Source organism: Mirounga leonina, unplaced genomic scaffold (assembly GCF_011800145.1).
Source record: "Mirounga leonina isolate KUSES-001 unplaced genomic scaffold, KU_Mleo_1.0 Mir_199, whole genome shotgun sequence".
NCBI classification, from domain to species: Eukaryota; Metazoa; Chordata; class Mammalia; order Carnivora; family Phocidae; genus Mirounga; species Mirounga leonina.
Window position 1 is genome coordinate 6244942 of NW_023270498.1, and position 20847 is coordinate 6265788.

Here is a 20847-nt window from a genome sequence, read left to right on the forward strand (position 1 = left end):
GGCCCATTGCAGTCACCTCTTGTGATCCTTCCTTTCCTGATCCCATTCACATACATGGGACCTCTTGCCAAGAGGTTTACATCCTCACAGTCTGAGCAGAAGCTGTGGCTTTATTTTAGCTACTGTTAAAATTAAGTAAAGAGATGGTCTACTTTGAAGAATTAGCAACACAAAACAATTTCCCATTTTATTTGCATATCCATGAGATCATCTGCAAACAGGAAATCATTATTATTTCCAAAACTTCACACCTTTCTAGACTACTGTTTTTCAAATTGTTTTTATGGTGAAAAGACAATTTTTTCCCAGTACTTCTCAGACCTATACTTTTACAAAATGAAAGAAAAATAACATAAGAAAGACATGCAATGAAACATTCTATTTTAAATGATTATCTTCAAAAGAAAAAAAAATATTTTCTCAAGTTACTATAAAAGTTTCTAGATTTTGCTGTTCTTAACCTATTATGGACTGGAAAGAAAAAGTTTGAGATTCCACACCTGCCAACAGGCCACATTGTAAGTAGCCAATTCCTAAGAACTATTCTTATGCATTTTCTCACCCAAGCCTATGTTGTCTGGGTCAGGATTTGGGGGGAAAGTAGATAATTTTTCTTTTAACAAGCAAAATTATTCAAGATGGAACTTGGTGAGATTACATTGCTCATCAAATTGAGATTTGTAGTTACTGAATATTAGTTTTTTTAGGTTGTCAGTGAAAACATTAGTTTTTTTTTTTTTTTTAAAGATTTTCTTTATTTATTTGACAGAGAGAGAGACAGTGAGAGAGGGAACACAAGCAGGGGGAGTGGGAGAGGGAGAAGCAGGCTTCCCGCGGAGCAGGGAGCCAGATGCGGGGCTCGATCCCAGGACCATGGGATCCTGACCTGAGCCAAAGGCAGCCGCTTAACCAACTGAGCCACCCAGGTGCCCTGAACATTAGTTTTTAAACTTGTGCAGGTAGTATTTAATATTTCTTTATGGAAAATAAAAAGATTTCCTAAAGAGCAACTTTAGTTAAGTCAAAAGTACCTAAAACTCCAACAAAGCCTAAGAGAGGCTTGAAAATTTTATTTTAGTACACACAAAACATGACAAATGAAATTTATCTAATAGTTGGTTGCCTTAAGTGGAAACTGATGTCAGTTTTAAGTGATCATATTTCCTGGTGAAAACAGCAGAATTTCAGTGCCCTGTAAGAGAACAAACTGACCTGTGCTATGATTTTATTTATCCATCTAAAAACTAAAGAATGTGTGGCAACCAGATGCTTTGGGCCTTTTGGCTTTTCTCTGGGGGGGGGGGGGGAGGTGGGAGGAGGGCTGTAAAATGAGACCACAGAATCACATACTTCTTGAAGCTACTATTGATTTCTGATAACAGTTTTGCTTCTCTACCTTCTAAGGCATGAGAGTATGTATTACATTGAAGAGAACCACCCTATTCATTTTAAGTGTAAGGATACAGATGGTCATGGCTGGCAATGACCTTATCTCACAATAAATACCTGTGTTAGAAAGGCATCTCCATAGCATATTTTGATCCAGGTTCTGCAAAAATCCCAGGTCGATAACAAATTCACAGTATTTCTCTAATGATAAACTCTGAAAGGAAAATTCCTTACTCTCTTCTTGCTTGGAGTTTTATCAAGCGGTTAAGAGTATCAGGCAATGACCACCATCAGACAAGATACACCTACGATTCCTTTGAATTTCATGGGAGTTATTGGATCATAACATGGGGTCTGGTAATTTGTGTTTTGGGGAACCAGGACAGTCTTGCCTCTGCATTCCCAACAGTGTGTTCCTGGTGAACCGTGAGATAATGATGGTTGTAAATGTTTAATACTGCCGAAAATTTTAAAACTGGTTTTTCAACTTGTCAAAATTTACAGTATTTGAAGTCATGATTGAACATGATTCTTGTGGCTCTCTCCTTAATATTTTGGCACTTCAGCTTTGCCACAGAGAATGCTAGAGACTGCATAACATATTTCCTTCCCGTTCCCTTTACATTCCCGAGTCCGTTCCTTTGGTTTGGCTCCAGTTGAGAAGGAATTCATTATTCCTCAAAGTGAATATCTGATGTGCATGTGGAAAATACTTACTTTTTGGTTGATTACTTGCTCTTATATCTCTCAATTTCTCTAGCTTTATTGGGGTATAATTGACAAATAAAAATTGTATATATTTGAAATATACAACCTATGTTTTGATATGTGAATACATTGTGAAATGATACAATCAAGCTAATTAACGTATCCTTCAACTCACATAGTTACTGTATGTGTGTGTGTGTAACTCTCAGCACATTTCAAGTCTACAGTACAGTATTATTAACTGTAGTCATCATGTTGTACATTAGAGCTTCAGAACTTTATTTATCCTGCATAATGTAAACTTTGTATCCTTTGACCAATATTTCATTTCTCCCACCCTCCAAACCCTGATAACAACTGGACTCTGCTTATGAGTCCAACGTTTTTTGATTCCACGTAAAAGTGAGATCATGTAGTATTTGTCTTTTGTGTCTGTCTTAGCTCACTTTAACAATGTTCTCCAGGTTCATCCGTGAATGTCATAATTTTCTTCTTCTTGAAGGCTGAATAATATACTATTGTATATAATATATTTATACAGTTTCCCATATTCTTTATCTCTTTATTCATCAAATGACATTTAGGTTGTTCCTATATCTTGGCTACTGTGAAAAATATTGTAATAAGTCACATTTTATATATCATTAAATTTACCCATTTCAAGTTTTCAACTCTATGATTTTTAGAAAAATTACCATGTTGTGAAGTCATCACGAGTAAGCAGTATTAGAACATTTTCTTCAAACGACAGGACCCCTTAGTCTCATTTACAATTAATCCCGGTTTTCATGCTCTGCCTCATGCAACCAATCATTTATTTTCTGTCTCTATAGATTTGCTTTTTCTGGATATTCAGTCTGAAAGTCAACATACTGTATGATTTCAACTATATGACATCGTAGAAGAAAACAAAACTATGGAGACAGTAAAAAGATCATAGGTAACCAGGGGTTAGGGAATAAGGCAGAGCACAGAGGATTTGGGGGGCAGTAAAACTACTCTGTATTAAATTATAATAGTGCCCACATGTCATTATACATTTGCTGAAACCTATAGAATATACACCAAGAGTGAACCCTAATGTGGAGTAGGGACTTTGGGTGATAATGACATCATGTGTCAATGTAGGTTTATCTATAGTAAGAAATGTATGGCTCCAGTGCAGGATGTTATAATGGGAGAGGCAAGCTGTGGGGGGGGAGGCAGAGAGTATTTGGAAACTCTATAACTTCTGCTTCATTTTACTGTGAACCTAAAACTGCTCTAAAAATAGTCTACTGAAATTCAAAAAAAAATTAGTTTCTCCGGATTTTTGCATTTCCAAATAAATTTTAGAATCTGTTTGAAAGTTTCTGCAAAAAAAAGTTTGTTGCAATCTTATAGAATATCTATAGATCCTATAGACAGTCTATATTTTTTGAATCCTGTTTGTTGAATCTATGGATCAAACTGGGGAGAAATGACATCATAATAATATTGGGTTCTCCAACCCAAGAACATGGAATGTCTCTCTATTTATTTTGACCTTCTTTAATTTCTCTCTGCAATTCTTATTTTATTATTTCTTAATGTACAAGTCTTACACTATTTTTGTTAATTTTTTTCTTTTTTTATTATGTTATGTTTATCACCATACATTACATCATCAGTTTTTGATGTAGTGTTCCATGATTCATTGTTTGCATATAACACCCAGTGCTCCATGCAGAATGTGCCCTCTTTAATACCCATCACCAGGCTAACCCATCCTCCCACCCCCCTCCCCTCTAGAACCCTCAGTTTGTTTTTCAGAGTCCATCGTCTCTCGTGGTTCATCTCCCCCTCCGACTTCCCCCCCTTCATTTTTCCCCTCCTGCTATCTTCTTCTTTTTTTTTTTAAACATATAATGTATTATTTGTTTCAAAGGTTATTTTTGTTAAATTTATTCATTAGTGTTTTATTCTTTCTAATGTGGTTGTGAAAAATCGTATTCCTAATTTCATTTTCTTATATTGCTTGTATATAGAAATGTGATTGAATTTTTCAGTATTGACCTAATATTCTAAAAACTTGCTCTACATGTATTTTACTTCTAATTATTTTTGTAGGTGCCCTCAAATTTTTTATATACAAGATCATGCTGTCTTTGTGAAAAGATAGTTTTACCTTCTCCTTTCCAATCTAGATACGTTTTATTTCTTTTTATTGACTGATTGGGCTACCTAGAATCTCCACTACAACATTTAATAGAAGTGGAAGGAGCATACATGCTTGCCTCATTCCTGCTTTTAGGCAGAATCTCTTCAGTCTTTCACCATTAAGTACAATGCTCATTGTAGGTGTTGTAGAGATGCCCATTATTAGGTTTAAAAAGTTACTGTCTAAAAAATTTGAGAATGTTTAATCATGAATGTGTGTTGGATTGTTCCCAATGTTTTATCTGTGCCTATAGAGATAATCATATGGTTTATATTCTTTATTTTACTAATATTATATTGATATTTGCATGTTCTGTGTTCTCTTGAAAATGATGTGCTTGGGGAGCCTGGGTGGCTCAGTCAGTTAAACCTCTTACTCTTGATTTCGGCTCAGGTCATCATCTTGGGATCATGAGATCGAGCCCTGCATCATGCTGTGTGCTCAGCGGGGAGCCTGTTTGAGATGCTCTCTCTCTCTCCCTCTCCTTCTGCCCCTCTCCCCTCAAAAAAATAAATAAGTCTTTAAAAAAATAATGTTTTCTGCTGTTGTTGGTTGTCATGTTCTAGTCAAGTTGACAGTGCTCTTTGAGTTGTCTATATTTTTTTCTGTTTTTTTTGACTAATTCTATCAATTATTGAGAGTGGAATATTGAAATCTTCAACTATTATTGTTGAACTATTTCTGTCTTCAGTTCTAAGTAGCATGTATTTGGGGGTTCTGTTGTTAGGTAAATATATGTAATTGCTTTTGCTGAATGGAATCTTTTATCATTGTAAAATATCTCTCTTTGTCTCTATTAATACTATTTGTATTATATTTTTTGCCTTAAAATCTATTTTGTATGTTAGTATAGCCCCTGCAACTCTCTTTTGTTGTAAGGCATATCTTTTTCCATATTGTTTGTAAGGCATATCTTTTTCCATTCTTTTACTTTCGAACTATTTGTCTTTGAACCTAATTTGTCTTTTGCATATAGTCTGTAGTTAGATTCTGTTTTTCAATCCAGTCATCAGATTGCCTTTGGAGTATTTAATCCATTGATTTAGTCTAATTATTAATATGATTGGGTTTTGCAATTTGCTTTCTATGTGTTTTATGTCTTATGTGTTTCTCTATTCTTGCTTTTCTGTTAAACAGGTATTTTCTTGTGTGCCCACTTAAATTAAAAATAATATATGTTATTTTGAATTACTTTCTTAGTGGCTTCTCTGAATATTACAGTATGCATTTTAACCTAAAACCATCTATTTCAGATTAATGCTAATGTGATTACATAGTACATAGAAACCGCTCCCCTATCATTCTCTCTCTTCTTCCTTTTTTGTGGCATTATTATCATACAGATTACAGTATAAATCCATCAACTATTGTATACATTGTATATTACCTTTATACAGTATAAGCCCATCATAAGCCCAGGTTTTCTGTTTTGGGTTGTTTCTTGTTTTGTTTTGTTGTGTTGTGAGTGTCTCATAACTTTTTTGTTGAAAATCAGGAATGTTAGATAATATAGCAAATCTGAAATTAGTTCTCCCCTTCGCATGGGGTTTGTTCCTAAAACTTTTTTTTTTTTCTCTTGTTCTGTTTTTCTGGCTAACAGATTTCCAGAATCGATTTTATAGATTCTGTATTCAAGGCTGTGTGCAGCCCCTGAGTTCTCTGATCATTTTTATTTTTAGAATGATTTTTTTAAAGCCTGTCCTTCTCAAGGGCTGCCTCTCAGTCAGTATAGTTTGATGATTAGCCAGTGATGGGTCAGAAGAATCCTTAAAATGCCTTGACCCACTAAGTATTACACACATTGGCATGGGGATTTGTGGTTGGTTAAAGGCACAACTTCAAATTTTAGGATGATAAAAAGCTAACATAAGTCATCCGTAGCTGTCATTCCCTGTCACGCAGGACCTCAAGGTCGGGCATAGGTGAGTTATCAGTCTCAGTCTCTGGTCTTTCTTGGACATATGCATAGCCATGCTTATGTATGTGCACTATCAGTCAGCTCAGGCTGCCACGGTAAGTGACCACAGACCTGTGGCTTAAACCACAGACATTTATTTTCTCACAGTTCTGGAAGTTCATGACCAAGTTACAGGTAAACTGAGTTTCTGAAGAGAGTTCTCCTCTTGGCCCCTAGACAGCCACCTTCTTGCTGTGTCTTCACATGGTCTTTCCTCTGTGTGTGTAGAGAGGTCTCTGGTGATCCTTCCTTATCCTCTAAGGACACTAACCCTGTAGGATTAGGGCTCCACCCCTATGACTTAATTTAACCTTAGTCACCTCCCAAAGGACTTTATCTTCAAATACAGTCATATTGGTAGTTACAGTTTTAACTATGAATTTTGGAGAAAAACAATTCAGTCCATAACAGCAGAATGTATTAAAACATTTCAAAGTCATACATAATTATCTATTTCTTATTTCTGAATCTTTTTATTTAAATTTTTGCTGGGCTGTTATTGGCTTCACAAAAATTCACAGCCTTCAACAACTGTAATGTTAACAATCCCAGCGGATTGCCATTGTTTATTAACACCTTGGGAAAGGGCTTTATCCTTGGGGTGGAGATCTGAATTATGTCAAATAGTGACAATACCCTGTGAATAGAGTTTCCTCAGGAAGATGCTGGAAGTATTATCAGAATATACAGGCTTCGGATTGGGGGCTTTATAAGGGTCTCTGATACAGGTCCACCAGTTTTCATGATTATCACACCACCATCCCAAAGGTGGAAAGGAGTGCAACCTCAATTAAAATACCACAGGCCTTGCTTTTCTTACCAATAGTCAGTAATTCTTCTTGAATGAATGCTTTCTAGTTTATTCTGTCCCTTTGGTTAAATTTCAGAGTCCAGAAATTATTTCAATATCATCTTTATTTTTGTGGGGTAGAGGATTGAATAACATTCTCACTCCATCATTCCGGAGGTCTAGTTCCCCTTATTTTTCTCATTTGTTAAACTAACAATATGAGGTACAGGTTTGTTACTCTCATTGCTGCTATTTGCTATTAGTGATTTTTAATAGAACAAAATTAATTTTGCTTATTTTAAAATCGCTACCTCTTCCCTGCCTTATCACCATTAACTTTCTTTATAAAAAATGATCAAAGTATACATTTTGATGAACTCTTATATTATAGTTGTGTTTTATTTCTAAAAGAAAAAGATATTTAGCACTTCCAGATTCTAGTCAGCATGTAAGAAGCTTGGAATTATTCATTTCATCTTAAGAAATAAAAAGCTCAACATACTGAAAATTCAGTAGCTCTTCTGAGGGCTATCAGAGGTCAGTTGAGGTCACAGGCAAACAGCTACCCCTAAAAATTAAAGAGACATACAGGCTGATACTGGAAATCACAACTTACTAGAGCAGAAACCCAACCCAGGAACAGAACTGCAAGGGAAACCAGTACTGGGGCAGGAAAACCTGAACTGTGACTATGATTGACAAATTGCTGGGGGATCAGTGTGGGCAAGTCTGGGAGTTAAAAACTCCAGGGGGTCCCCCACACTTTTGTGAGTTTTATTTCCTGGAGTTCTACCAGGTTTTGGCAGTGAATAGCTGAGAAAAATCCCCCTGGGCTTTAGGTAGGGGAAGTTGAAAAGTACCTATGTGGAAATATGCCAGGGCATCCTGTTCCTAAAAAAGACTGCTCTCAAGATAAATTATTTTACCAAAGCCTATTATCAAAACCTATTGGGATTTTATCAGATCCTAACAACTTGAGGGAATGGAAAGATCCAACTCCAGTCACCCTAACCTCCTCAAGCCATCCTGCCTCACATAAGGCGGGAGGCAGAACTGAGAGGTATTTGTGAAGTTCACAATCCAGGGACACAGGCTTCCTAAGAGGCTGAGATCTCATCATAGGACTGTAGAATTCTGTCTCTCTTCATGTGCCTTACCACCACCTCACTAAAGGTCTATTTAGTAGTGTTCCTTTCACCTAGTACATCATGTACAGCTTTCCACAAAAAATTATAATGCACACTAAAAAGCAAAAGATACAATTTGAAGTCACAGGGTAAGCTTCAGAATGAGATTCAGCTATGGCAGGGATGTTGGAATTATCAAACATTCGATTTAAAAGAACTATGAAAAATGTGGATAACATGCGAGATTGGATGATAATGTAAACAGAGATATAGAAATGAAACATTCGATTTAAAAGAACTATGAGAAATGTGGACAACATGTGAAATTGGATGATAATGTAAACAGAGAGATGGAAATTCTAGGAAAGAATCAAAATAAATGTTATAATAGAAGTCAAGAACACCTTTGATGGGCTCATTAGTAAACCAGATGGCTAAAGAAAAAAAATCCCTAAACTTGTGAATCTGTGCATAGAAAATTTGACAACTAAAAAGTAAAGGGGAAAAAAAGAAAACTGGAAAAAAAAAAAAAAAGATGTGGGAGGAACAGACTATCCAAGTACTGTGGGCCAATTATAAAAGCTGTATGTAACATATGCATAATGGGAATACCACAAGGAGAAGAAAGAAAGGAAGAGGAGTATTTAAAGCAATGAGAACTGAAAGCCTCCCCAAATAAATGTCAGACATCAAACCACAGATCCACAAAACACAGAGAACAACAAACAAACTAAATTCAAAACAAATCAAACAAAAAACAAAAAAAGTCCACTGCTCCTAGGCATATCACATTCAAACTACAGAAAATCAAAGATAAAGAACAAAATCTTGAAAGGAATCAAAGGAAAGCACTGCACCTTTAAAAGAAGAAAATATAAGAATTACATCCAACTGCCCAGAAACCTCACATGAAAGAAGAGAGTGGAATGAAATATTTAAAGTGGTAAGTGAGGGTTCCCTGGGTGATTTAGTCGGTTAAACATCTGCCTTTGGCTCAGGTCATGATCCCGGGGTCCTAGGATTGAGCCCTGCATTGGGCTTCTTGCTCAGCAGGGAGCCTGCTTCTCCCTCTGCCTGCCACTCCCCCTGCTTGTGCTCTCCCTCGCTGTGTCTTTCTCTGTCAAATAAATAAATAAAAATTTAAAAAAACAAAACAAAAATAACATGGTAAGTGAAAAAAAAAAGTTTAAAAAACACCAAACAGATAAACAAAACAAACTAGTATTCTGTGTTCTGAAAAGTTATCTTTTAAAAGTGAAGGATAAATGAAGATTTTCTTAAGATTAACAAATATTGTGAGGATTTTCTGCCCAAAAGACCTGCTTTACAAGAAATGTTAAAAGATCTTCAAAGAGAAGGAGGAATGACACTTGTTAAAAATTTAGATCTATATAAGGAAAGGAAGAATATTAGCAAAGGAATAAATGATGGTAAAATAAATATTTTAATTGATCTACCAGATAACACTGTTCAAAACAATAATATCAATAATATTTTTGATGATTATACACTATACATAAGTGAAATGGATGATTCAATAAATGGGAGGATGGATTTATGGTATTTTGCTATTATAAGGTACTAGCATTACTCAAGAAATCATATAATGTTATTTGAAAGTGGGCTTGAATTAGTTGTAAATGTGTATTGCAAACTCTAAGGCAACTACTAAAAAAAAGTTAAAAAGAAAATGGTATTTGATAAGCTAAGGAAGCAGAGAAAATGAAATCATATACAATGTTCAATTAAAACCACAAATGGCAGGAGAGTGGAAGACAAAAATAGGAACAAAGAGTGTGATAGACATAAAGCAAAGCAAATATAATAGATATTAACCCACTTTATATCAATAATTTCTTTAAATATCAACGGTCTAAATATACCAATTAAAAGACAGCGTCAGGTCGAACCCCAAAATAAGACTCAACTGTATGTGTCTATAAGAAACAGTTCAAATATAAAGACACATAGATTAAAAGTAAAGGGTAAAGAATGATATACCATGCTATACAAATAAAACTGGGATAACTATATTAACTTCAGACAGAGTAGACCTCAGAGCAAAGCTCTGTTCTTCAGAAATGGAGAAATGATAAAGACTTTCAAAAAAACAACCCCGAAAAACAAAAACAAAAGCTAAAAAAGTTCATCACCACTAGACCTCATTTATAATGAATAATAGAGGAAGTTTCTCAACTTCCTCTGAAATGAAAGGATGCTAATTAATATTGTAAAACATATGAAGTAAAACTCACCAGTAATGGTAAATACATAATCAAAATAGCATTTTCTAATATTATATGGTGGTACATATATCACTTTAAACTCTAGTTTAAAAGTTGAAGAACACATGCATTAAAAATGACTATAACTACAATCATTTATTATTGGATACATGATATTAAAAAATGTAAATTATATCTATAACCTAAAATGTGAAGGGGGGAGAAATAAAAATACTGTTCTGCTATGGTATCAAAGTTAAGTTGTTTCTAGCCTAAATAAGATGATATAATGATAAGGTATTTTATGTAAGTCATAACAAAGAGCCTGTATAGTAGATACACAAAAAAGTGAACATAAATGAATTAAACCATAATGTCAAAAAAGTGATCAAATCCAAAGGAAGACAGAAAGAGAGGAAAAGGAAGAAAGGAGCTATGAAACAGTCAAAAAACAATGAACAATGTTGCAATAGTAAGTTCTTAACCATAAATAATTACTTTAAATGTAAATGAATTAAATTCTCCAATCAACAGACATAGGGTGGCTAAATGGATTAAAAGATGAAAAAGAGGAGAAAGGAAAAGAAGGAGGAGGAGGAGGAGGGGGAGGAGCAGAAGAAGAAGATGAAAAAGAAGAAGATTATTTTCATACTCTGAAAATGAAAGGGTAGAAAAGGTATTCCAAGCAAATTGTAACCAAAAGAGTAGGAGTAGCTATACTTACAGAAAAGAAATAGACTTTAAGTTAAAAATGGTCACGAATGAACCATGAGAGACTACGGACTCTGAGAAACAAACTGAGGGTTCTAGAGGGGACGGGGGTGGGAGGATGGGTTAGCCTGGTGATGAGTATTAAAGAGGGCACATATTGAATGGAGCATTGGGTGTTATACGCAAACAATGAATCATGGAACACTACATCAAAAATTAATGGTGTGGGGCGCCTGGGTGGCTCAGTTGGTTAAGCGACTGCCTTCGGCTCAGGTCATGATCCTGGAGTCCCAGGATCGAGTCCTGCATCGGGCTCCCTGCTTGGCAGGGAGTCTGCTTCTCCCTCTGACCCTCCCGCCTCTCATGCTCTCTGTCTCTCATTCTCTCTGTCTCAAATAAATAAATAAAATCTTTAAAAAAAAAATTAATGGTGTAATGTTTGGTGATTAACATAACATAATAAAATATAATAAAAAATGGTCATGAAGGACAAGGAAGGTCATTATATAATGATAAAACAGTTAAGAAGATGGACAATTGTAAATGTTTATGCATCCAACATGAGAACATCTAAATATATAAAGCAAATACTAACAGAACTGAAAGGAGAAATGAACAGCAAGGCGATAATAGTAAGAAACTTTAGTAGGAGACTCCACTATAAACATTTGATAAATCATCTGGGCAGAAAATCAATAAGAAAAAAGCAAATTTGCACAATACCATAGACCAAATGGACCTAAGAGGCATTGCTTTCTAACAGAACATGCAACAGCAACAAAATACATATTCTTTTCAAGCACACATCACTTCTCTGGGATAGATCATATGTTAGGATATAAGACAAGTATTAAAAAGTCAAGAAAATTGAAATTATATCAAGTATCTTTTTCAACTATAGAGATGTGAAACAAGAAATCAATAACAGGAGGAAAACTCACAGGTATGTGGAAATTAAACAACACACTCTTAAACAACAATGAATCAAAAAAGAAATAAAAAAATTATCTTGAAACAAACAAATGTGGAAACACAACAATCCCAGTATTATGGGACACAACAAAAGTAGTGCTAAGAAGGAAGTTTATAGCTATAAATACCTACATTTTAAAAAAGAAAGATCTGAAATGAGCAATCTAACATTTTATCTGAGTGAACTAGCAAAAAGAGGAATAAACTAAACCCAAAGTTAGTAGATGGAAAGAAATAATAAAGAACAGAAATAAGTAAAATAGAAAATAGGAAAACAGTAGAAAATATCAATGAAACTGAGTTGGTTTTTAAAAAGATAAACAAAATTGACAAAACTTTAGCCAAACTATCCAAGAAAAAGAGAGAGAGGACTCAAATAAAATTAGCAATGAAAGAAGAGACATTACAACTGATACCACAGATACATGAAGGAACACAAGGCTACTATGAATATTGATATGCCAATGGATTGGATAACCTAGAAGAAAAGGATAAATTGCTAGAACATACAACTTCCCAAGGCTAAATCATGAAGGAAAAATAGAAAATCTGAATAGATCAATAATGACTAAGGAGATAGAATCAGTTATGAAAGGGCCACCTGCATGGCTCAGTTGGTTAAACAGCTTCCTTCAGCTCAGGTCATGATCCCAGGGTCCTGGGATCGAGCCCCGCATCTGGCTCCCTGCTCCGCGGGAAGCCTGCTTCTCCCTCTCCCACTCCCCCCACTTGTGTTCCCTCTCTCGCTGTGTCTCTCTCTGTCAAATAAATAAATAAAATCTTAAAAAAAAAAAAGAATCAGTTATGAAAACTTCCCAACAAAGAAAAGCCCAGGACCTAATAGCTTCCCTGGTGAATTCTACCAACTATTTAAAGAAAAATTAGGGGTGCCTGGTTGACTCACTCAGTTAAGCAACTGCTTTCAGCTCAGGTCATGATCCTGGGGTTCTGAGATCAAGCCCTGGGCTCCCTGCTCAGTAGGGAGTCTGCTTCTCCCTCTTCCCTTCCCCTCCAATCCCTTCCCTCTCATGCTCTCTGATTTGCTCTCTCTCTCTCAAATAAATAAGTAAAATCTTTTTTACAAATAAAGAAAAATTAACCAAATATTTCTCAAAATCTTTCCCCAAAAAAAATTTTTTTAAGATTTTATTTATTTATTTGACAGAGAGACAGTGAGAGAGGGAACACAAGCAGGGGGAGTGGGAGAGGGAGAAGCAGGCTTCCTGCCAAGCAGGGAGCCCAATGTGGGGCTTGATCCCAGGACCCTGAGATCATGACCTAAGCCGAAGGCAGATGCTTAATGACTGAGCCACCCAGGTGCCCCAAAATCTTTCGAAAAATTAAAGAGGAAGGAACACTTCCAACTCATTTTATGAGGCCAATGTTACCTGATAAAAAAGCAAGGTAAGGACACTATAAGAAAAGAAAATTGCAGTCCAGTATTCTGATGAATATAGATGTAAAACTCTCCACAAAATATTAACAAAGTAAATTCAACAGTATAGTAAAAGAATCATACACTACGGTCAAGTGGAATTTATCTCTCAGATTCAAGGATGGTTCAACACAAAGGAATAAATGTGATACAACACATTAACAAAATAAAGGATAAAAATTATATAATCATAATACATACAGAATAAGCATTTGACAACATTCAGTATCTGATACCTAGATTATAATGCATATTGTAACCTCCTTTTTGATCTCCATGTGCAATGGACTGAATGTTTGAGCACCACCCTCAAATTCATATGTGGAGGCTTTAATTCTCAGTGTGAGAGTATTCTGAGATGGGGCCTTTGGAGGTAATGATGAAGTCGATGTCCTTATAAGAAGGGGAAGTGCCCAAGCTTGCTCTCTCTCTGCTATGTGAGGACACAGCAAGCAAAAAGCTGTCTGCAAAACAGAAAGAGCACTCTCACCAGAACCTGGCTATGCTGGCACCCTGATCTTGGACTTCCCAGCCTTCAGAACTGTGAGAAATAAATTTTCGTTATCTAAGTCACATGGTATATAGTGTTTTGTTAAGGCAGTCCAAACCGAGTGAAAGACAGAGGTTTTTGTTGTTGTTGCTCTTGTTGGTTGTTGTTGGTTTTTGCCATGGGGCCATGTTTCACCAACGTGTGGCTCTATCAGACGTTAATACCAGAATCAAAATATGCACTACATGGTGTCGTAGTTGGTGGTCATGTCCCATGATAGGTTTCTGCTGTGTTAGTGTTTAATATAATTGTAAATTGTATATACTTCCATGCACTGAGTAAATCCAATTATTCCCAAATTATCCATTTGTTTTCCATGTAAAATCCCAAACTACTGAAATACTGTTGGAATTTTTTTTTTTTAAGATTTTATTTATTTTTTTGACAGAGAGAGACATAGCGAGAGCAGGAACACAAGCAGGGGGAGCAGGAGAGGGAGAAGCAGGCTTCCCGCCGAGCAGGGAGCCCGATGCGGGGCTCGATCCGAGGACCCTGGGATCATGACCTGAGCCGAAGGCAGACGCTTAACGACTGAGCCACCCAGGCGCCCGTGTTGGAATTTTCATAGAGAAGTACTTGTGTTACTCACTTAGTTAGCATTCAAAGCTTCACTGAGATCTTATACTAGATTGTTGTCTGAGTTCAATCAAATTTATTTTATAACTTAAGTTTACAAAATAAAAATAAAGTTTGGTTTAAATAATTTTTATCTACCAATTACTTGTTATGCTATATCAATTTCAATACTTGCATCTTAAGGATGTTTGATTTGGTCTGTCTTTGGAATTTGAAATCTAAATTATATATTCCTATAATTATATATGACTTAGTAAAATTCTGAGTACAAGGTTACTTTTATAGAAAATTAAAATAATACATTTATTTAAGGCTCTATTTTCTTTCTAATGTACTACTTTTCTAGTTATTCACATCTTTATCCAGTCTGGATAAAGTTATATCAATAGCATATAATGAAGGTACATGATAGTTTTCAAGTCACTAGTCTCAAATATTTTCTATGCCAAGACAATGGTATTGACATAATTTCGTCAGAAATAGTGGCTCACTATGGCAATAAATTTCATTTGCCCAGACTCATTTCAGAATGGGAAGGGTCCACACAGTTGGAAAAAAATAAATCCTTCGAAGTCAGATAATTACAGAAAAATACACATAAAATATAATTTTATTTTATTATTTTTATTATTGCCATTTTCAAATTTAGGCCCAACTTTTTTTTATATCTAAGTTAGGGAATAAATCCTGCTTTACTTTTGAGATTTCTATTCTGATACTTTCATCATTTCATAATAAAAATAAACAAACTTTAAGAGTTTATTAAGATACTGTTTCTCAACTTAAAACTTGTATTTGATCCAGCGGTCATAAAAAGATATTGACAGATTTTCACCATATACCCAGTTTGTCCGGAGATGTGACAAATCACTTCAAAAGTTACCAGTTGTCTCTGTGTAAAACAAATATGATTTAGTTTTAAAAGTTTAAAACCAACAAATTCACACTGAGAAGTTATAGCTTATTGCATTTTTCCCAGTAAAGGGAAGATTGATTTTACCCTACTAGGATGTAAAAGCAGGATTGCAGGGAATTTAAGTATTATCTACCAGATGTTGATTCCACTAAGCTATCTTTTTAGCTTATGTTAGTGGCTTTTGATCACAGTTGGGCTTGAAATAAACAAATGGCAAGCTTACTTCATGCCTTTAATACCAGCAGATGAGCCCTAGTCTCAGGGAAGCCAGAGGACATGGCAGTGGGAGATCTTAGGAAAGACACACATGTAGGCCTTCAGCAGCATCATAGCACATCAACTCAATTGCAATTAAAGGACAGTGGGTGTGGGTTTCCTCCATGCCAGAATACCAGGGTAAATCCTCTAACATTTGCTTTTGGCCACAAAAAGATACTTTACTTTAATGACCCTCACCAGTTTACAGATCTAGCACTAGGGTATGTTATTTATTGAAAAGCTGCCCTAAAAATAGAGGTACATTGTGTCCAGGTGAGAGCTATGAAGCCCCAAGCTATCCCCTTGACCTTCTGCTATAAACTCAATCCCAGCTGTATTTGACACCATGTAGTCATATCAAAAAAGAGTAAGATTAAACCAAAGAGTTAAAAATTAAGCAAAAATGGAAAATATAAACATACGTTACCAGAGAATTTTATAAAGAATTTTAAAATATAATCGGATGAATTTATTACTCGTTCACACAAATCCTCACCTCAAGTATTGGGCATCAGCCTAGCAGAGTGGTTGAACACATTACATGTAGATCACTGGGTTCAGATCCCAGCTCTACTTGTACAAATTCAGGCAAACGACATACTCTCTTTGTTTCTTTTGTCTTCTGTAAAGATATTGATCATCCCTATTTCATGCCATTGTGATGTGGATTAAAAGAGTTAATATTTGTAAAGTGCTTGACAGATGCCTGATGCAAACTAAGATTTGCTGATTATTACCTAATTATCAATAAGGGGTTGGGACAACAGAGATATGGGGAATTCTTGCCAATCATTACCTATTTTGTGGGTTGAAGGGGCACAGAAGATGCTCTGAGATTGAGAACACAGGGTGATAAAGCTATTGATGGGTCACTATCTACTTGTTGGAGATGTCTGCACTGGAAATCATTATTGACACACTTTCCAAGGGGAGCGCCTGTTTCACACAGGATAGAATTCATTTCTTATGTTGCCCCTAGCAACAATGCTAGTTCTTCCTTTGTTAGATCTCAAGTAGATGAGTTCAAAAGAAATTGTGAAAAATAAGTCTGAATAGAAAATAATCAGGTTTCATCACATCATTAAAATAAATGGAGGCACCCAGAGACTACAGCTATTACAACCAATGAAAAAGCAGAACATACAGAAAGTGTGTGGAAAGAATTATGTGTGGCTTTTGCATATGAAAATGGTATCATTGACCTCTGCTGGTCAATTCTATAATTATGTGTTGTTTCTATAATACAAGAAATGGATTTCAAATCATATGATAGCTTGTTTAGCTCCTGGATTGCTGTCATAATACTTTGCTCCCAGAACAACCCCCATTCAGAATATTAGCGTTCACACATGTTGAAATTCATTTGCCACACAACTCTGAACACAATACAAATTGATACCCATGTTTGTATTTGCCCAGTCTTTTTCATTAGACATTTTTATTAATATGTTGTCTCTGAGAGGTAGATTACAGTTACCTTGACAAAGAGGGAAATTGAGGTGGGTTGATTTACACACAAGACATCTGGAACCAGAATTCACATCTGTTGATACCCAATCCAATGCTATATCCACAAGACATATGCACATATACTAAAGGCAAGTGTCTCCCTCCCCCAAGCTTGGCATCACACCATATTGCTTAAATCATCTAAGATTCTGGGGCACCGCTTTACAACAGTGCTCCTTGTGCCCCTCTGTGATCTAGAGGACTTAATTGAGAAGCTGTCTCTCCGTGACCCTACTGCAATTTCCTGCCTACGTTATACATTTCTAAGCGATATAATATCCTATCTCCTCACTTCTCTGTCTTGCTATTTTCTCCCAGGTCTCATTCCAACCACAGGGTTCTAATTAAATATGAAATGTGAGCTTCCACCAAACATGGAGTCTTGTAGCCCATGTGTTACCTGAATCAGAATGAGGGAGTAATGGGTTCAAGTGGGGTTACTGGCTGTGCCCCTGGTGGTGGCCTATTTGCATATCCTACCCCTGCCACTCCCTTCCTTGCCCTCCACCCCACTTTCTCTTGCTCTTCACTCATCACTCATGGAAGTTGCTAGGCAAGTTTTTCATTTATAAGGGACTGTAGATCTTCTACCAAGACTCTGTGGATGTGGTTGGAAGTCCTGCGATAGTTGTGCTTTTACATGGCTTTCCAACATCTAGCTATGATTGGTACAAGATTTGGGAAGGTATGACCTTGAGGTTTTATTAAGTGATTTCCCTTGCTTTCTTGAGCTTTGGCTTCAGTGACAAACCAAGACTATGTCACTATTCCATATTTGAGTAGGTCAGCATTGTGGAGGCACGTTTGTGGCATCTGGGGCTCCAGAATCACAGTAACAAACTTTATCACCTGATAATGGAGATACCGTTGCTCAGGAGCTGTTCTCTAGGTTCAAACAGAATTGATCTGGTCAGCTTACCATAGAGTCTCCGTCTGTCAAATGGAGGTATATTTCCTGAGACTCACTGTCCTCTCCTTCACCAAAGCTTCTCGAAAATGGAGGCATGCTGTCATCCATCCTTACATGATTGATGAACTTCTTTGTATTCTCCTGAGGTCTCACCCCAGTCTTTGGGCCATACACCTGACCCTTTGAGAGTGAGTTGTGGGACATGTGGGAAGGGATACCCAACAATGATGGAACTTAGTTATCGACAATCTCTTACAGAACACCAACCAGAGGAAGTTCAGAAGGCTCTGGGTGGGAGCTCTTGCTTATGTAACTATTCCCATTTTTTTTATCTATGGGCCATTGGATCCCATAAATCCCTACCCAGAGTGTTTGGAGCTATACGGGAAAATGCTACCATGCAGTCCACAGTGTCAATTCTGGATGACCACGTTAGCCTCAATCCACAGTTAGAGGATCCCATGGGCTTCTTGAATTCGTATATGGGCTTCATCAACTACTTCTGAGCTGGAAAGAGTAGCTTCCCTGTATTACCTCCCTTACTCCCTTATCTCTTGTGTATTCTACTAGGCAGAAATGCCTGGTCCTGGCCACCAAAAACTACTCTCTCATGAAAGTCCACCTGACTCACACTGGTGATCAGCATATAGAAAAAAGCCCACAGAAGCTACGGCTAAGGATGACCTAACAGTCCACCTCCCATTCTTCTTACATCTGGGTGTACGGATTTGCCTTTGTCTTTGTGTAATGAGGAAATTCTCATGAGCACTACTACTCACAGATAAAGAAAGAGAGACATTGTTAAATGTCTTCTTAACACTTCTATGGACTTTTCTGAAATATTTAAAAATGCTAATTTTTGGCCCATCCTTGATTGGAATTCTATGGTAAAGAATGAAGAGAGGGTGGCTCCTTACCTGTCCTTGAATGGCTTTAAGGGCACATGTTTTTGTTTTTGTTTTTTAAATTCTCTAAGCAACACAGCTTCAAGTGAGATGAGTCTCCCTTGTCATAACTTTGGGTTTCATTTCATCAGCTGCTTTTAATTATAGACATTTTGTTAAAATAGGTTTGGGCTTGAATAATGCATAATTCTAAGTATGCTTTAAGACTATGATTTACCTACATTTCTACAAGGACACTAAGCCAGGAGATACTCTGGTAGAGTGAACCATATTAAACATGTTTAATTTCTGGGCGCCTGGGTGGCTCAGTTGGTTAAGCAACTGCCTTTGGCTCAGGTCATGATCCTGGAGTCCCAGGATTGTGTCCCACATCGGGCTCCCTGCTCGGCGGGGAGTCTGCTTCTCCCTCTGACCCTCCTCCCTCTCATGCTCTCTGTCTTTCATCCTCTCAAATAAATAAATAAATAAAATCTTTAAAAAAAATGCTTAATTTCTGAATAAATTGAATCAAATCGAAACTATTTACAGAATTTCCTAAAATCACAGGGAGTTAAGGACCATAGCATCTGTGCCAGAAATTTACCGTTATTAGCCAATTCTAACAGCAGGTAACAGTCTGACACTTCCTACCTTAGTGCTTGGAAGCATGTCTCTCCTGAGCTGGAGGGGAGGGCATCATTGTATAGTCCAGGTTACCGAGCAGAATGTACCGGGGTTCCTTTTATGATGACTATTTAACTCTTCATTGGTTGTCCCAGACAGGTTTCCTCATGTAGCTCAGTGATCCCTGTACTTTACAGACAGGAAATTCCCAAGACCAAATTCTGAAAAGTCTATGAACAAATGGTGCTGAATACCTTTTTTTTTTTTTTTAACCACAGTTTCTTTGTCTTAGTCAAAACACGATTTTTAAGGGATTATTTTATTTTTTTTATTAGCAACTTCAAGTATAACAACTGAAACTGGAATAAGTGTTTATTTTCTATTAATAAAACTAGATTTTGACTAAAAAAAAAAAAAAAAAGAAAGAAAGAAAAATGTGACCTCTGTCAAATTCATTTCGTTGCTGTGTTTTCATTTTATACAGTAGTCCCTCCCTAACTATAGGTCTGGAAGTACATGATCCTTCTGATACACTGTCAGAAGGTCAATAGCAGGTGAATAGCAGCCTAATGCTACGTCACAATGTCTGTACCATCCACCTCACTGCATCTCATCACGTAGGCATCTATCATCTCACATCATTACAAGAAGACAATAAAATATTTTGAGAGATAGAGAGAGATCACATTCACATAACTTTAATTACAGTGTATTGTTTTAATTATCCTATTTTATTATTAGTTATCGGGGCGCCTGGGTGGCTCAGTTGGTTAAATGACTGCCTTCGGCTCAGGTCATGATCCTGGAGTCCCAGGATCGAGTCCCGCATCGGGCTCCCTGCTCAGCAGGGAGTCTGCTTCTCCCTCTGACCCTCCTCCCTCTCATGCTCTCTGTCTCTCATTGTCTCTCTCGCAAATAAATAAAATCTTAAGAAAAAAAAATTTTATTATTAGTTATCATTGCTAATTTCTTACCGTTCCTGATTTAAATTGAACTTTATTATAGTTATAGGAAAAAAAAAAAAAACAGTATACATAGGGTTCGGTACTATCAGTGATTTGGGCATCCACTGAGGTTTTAGAACATATTTCTCACAGACAAGGGGTGGCTATTGGATTGGATCATTT

At 36.4% G+C, this 20847-nt stretch overlaps 1 pseudogene; it reads left to right on the forward strand.

Annotated features, from left to right (window-relative positions):
* Positions 1 to 17712: 17712 nt before the first annotated feature.
* LOC118024532 lies at positions 17713 to 19310 on the forward strand (annotated as a pseudogene).
* Positions 19311 to 20847: the final 1537 nt, after the last annotated feature.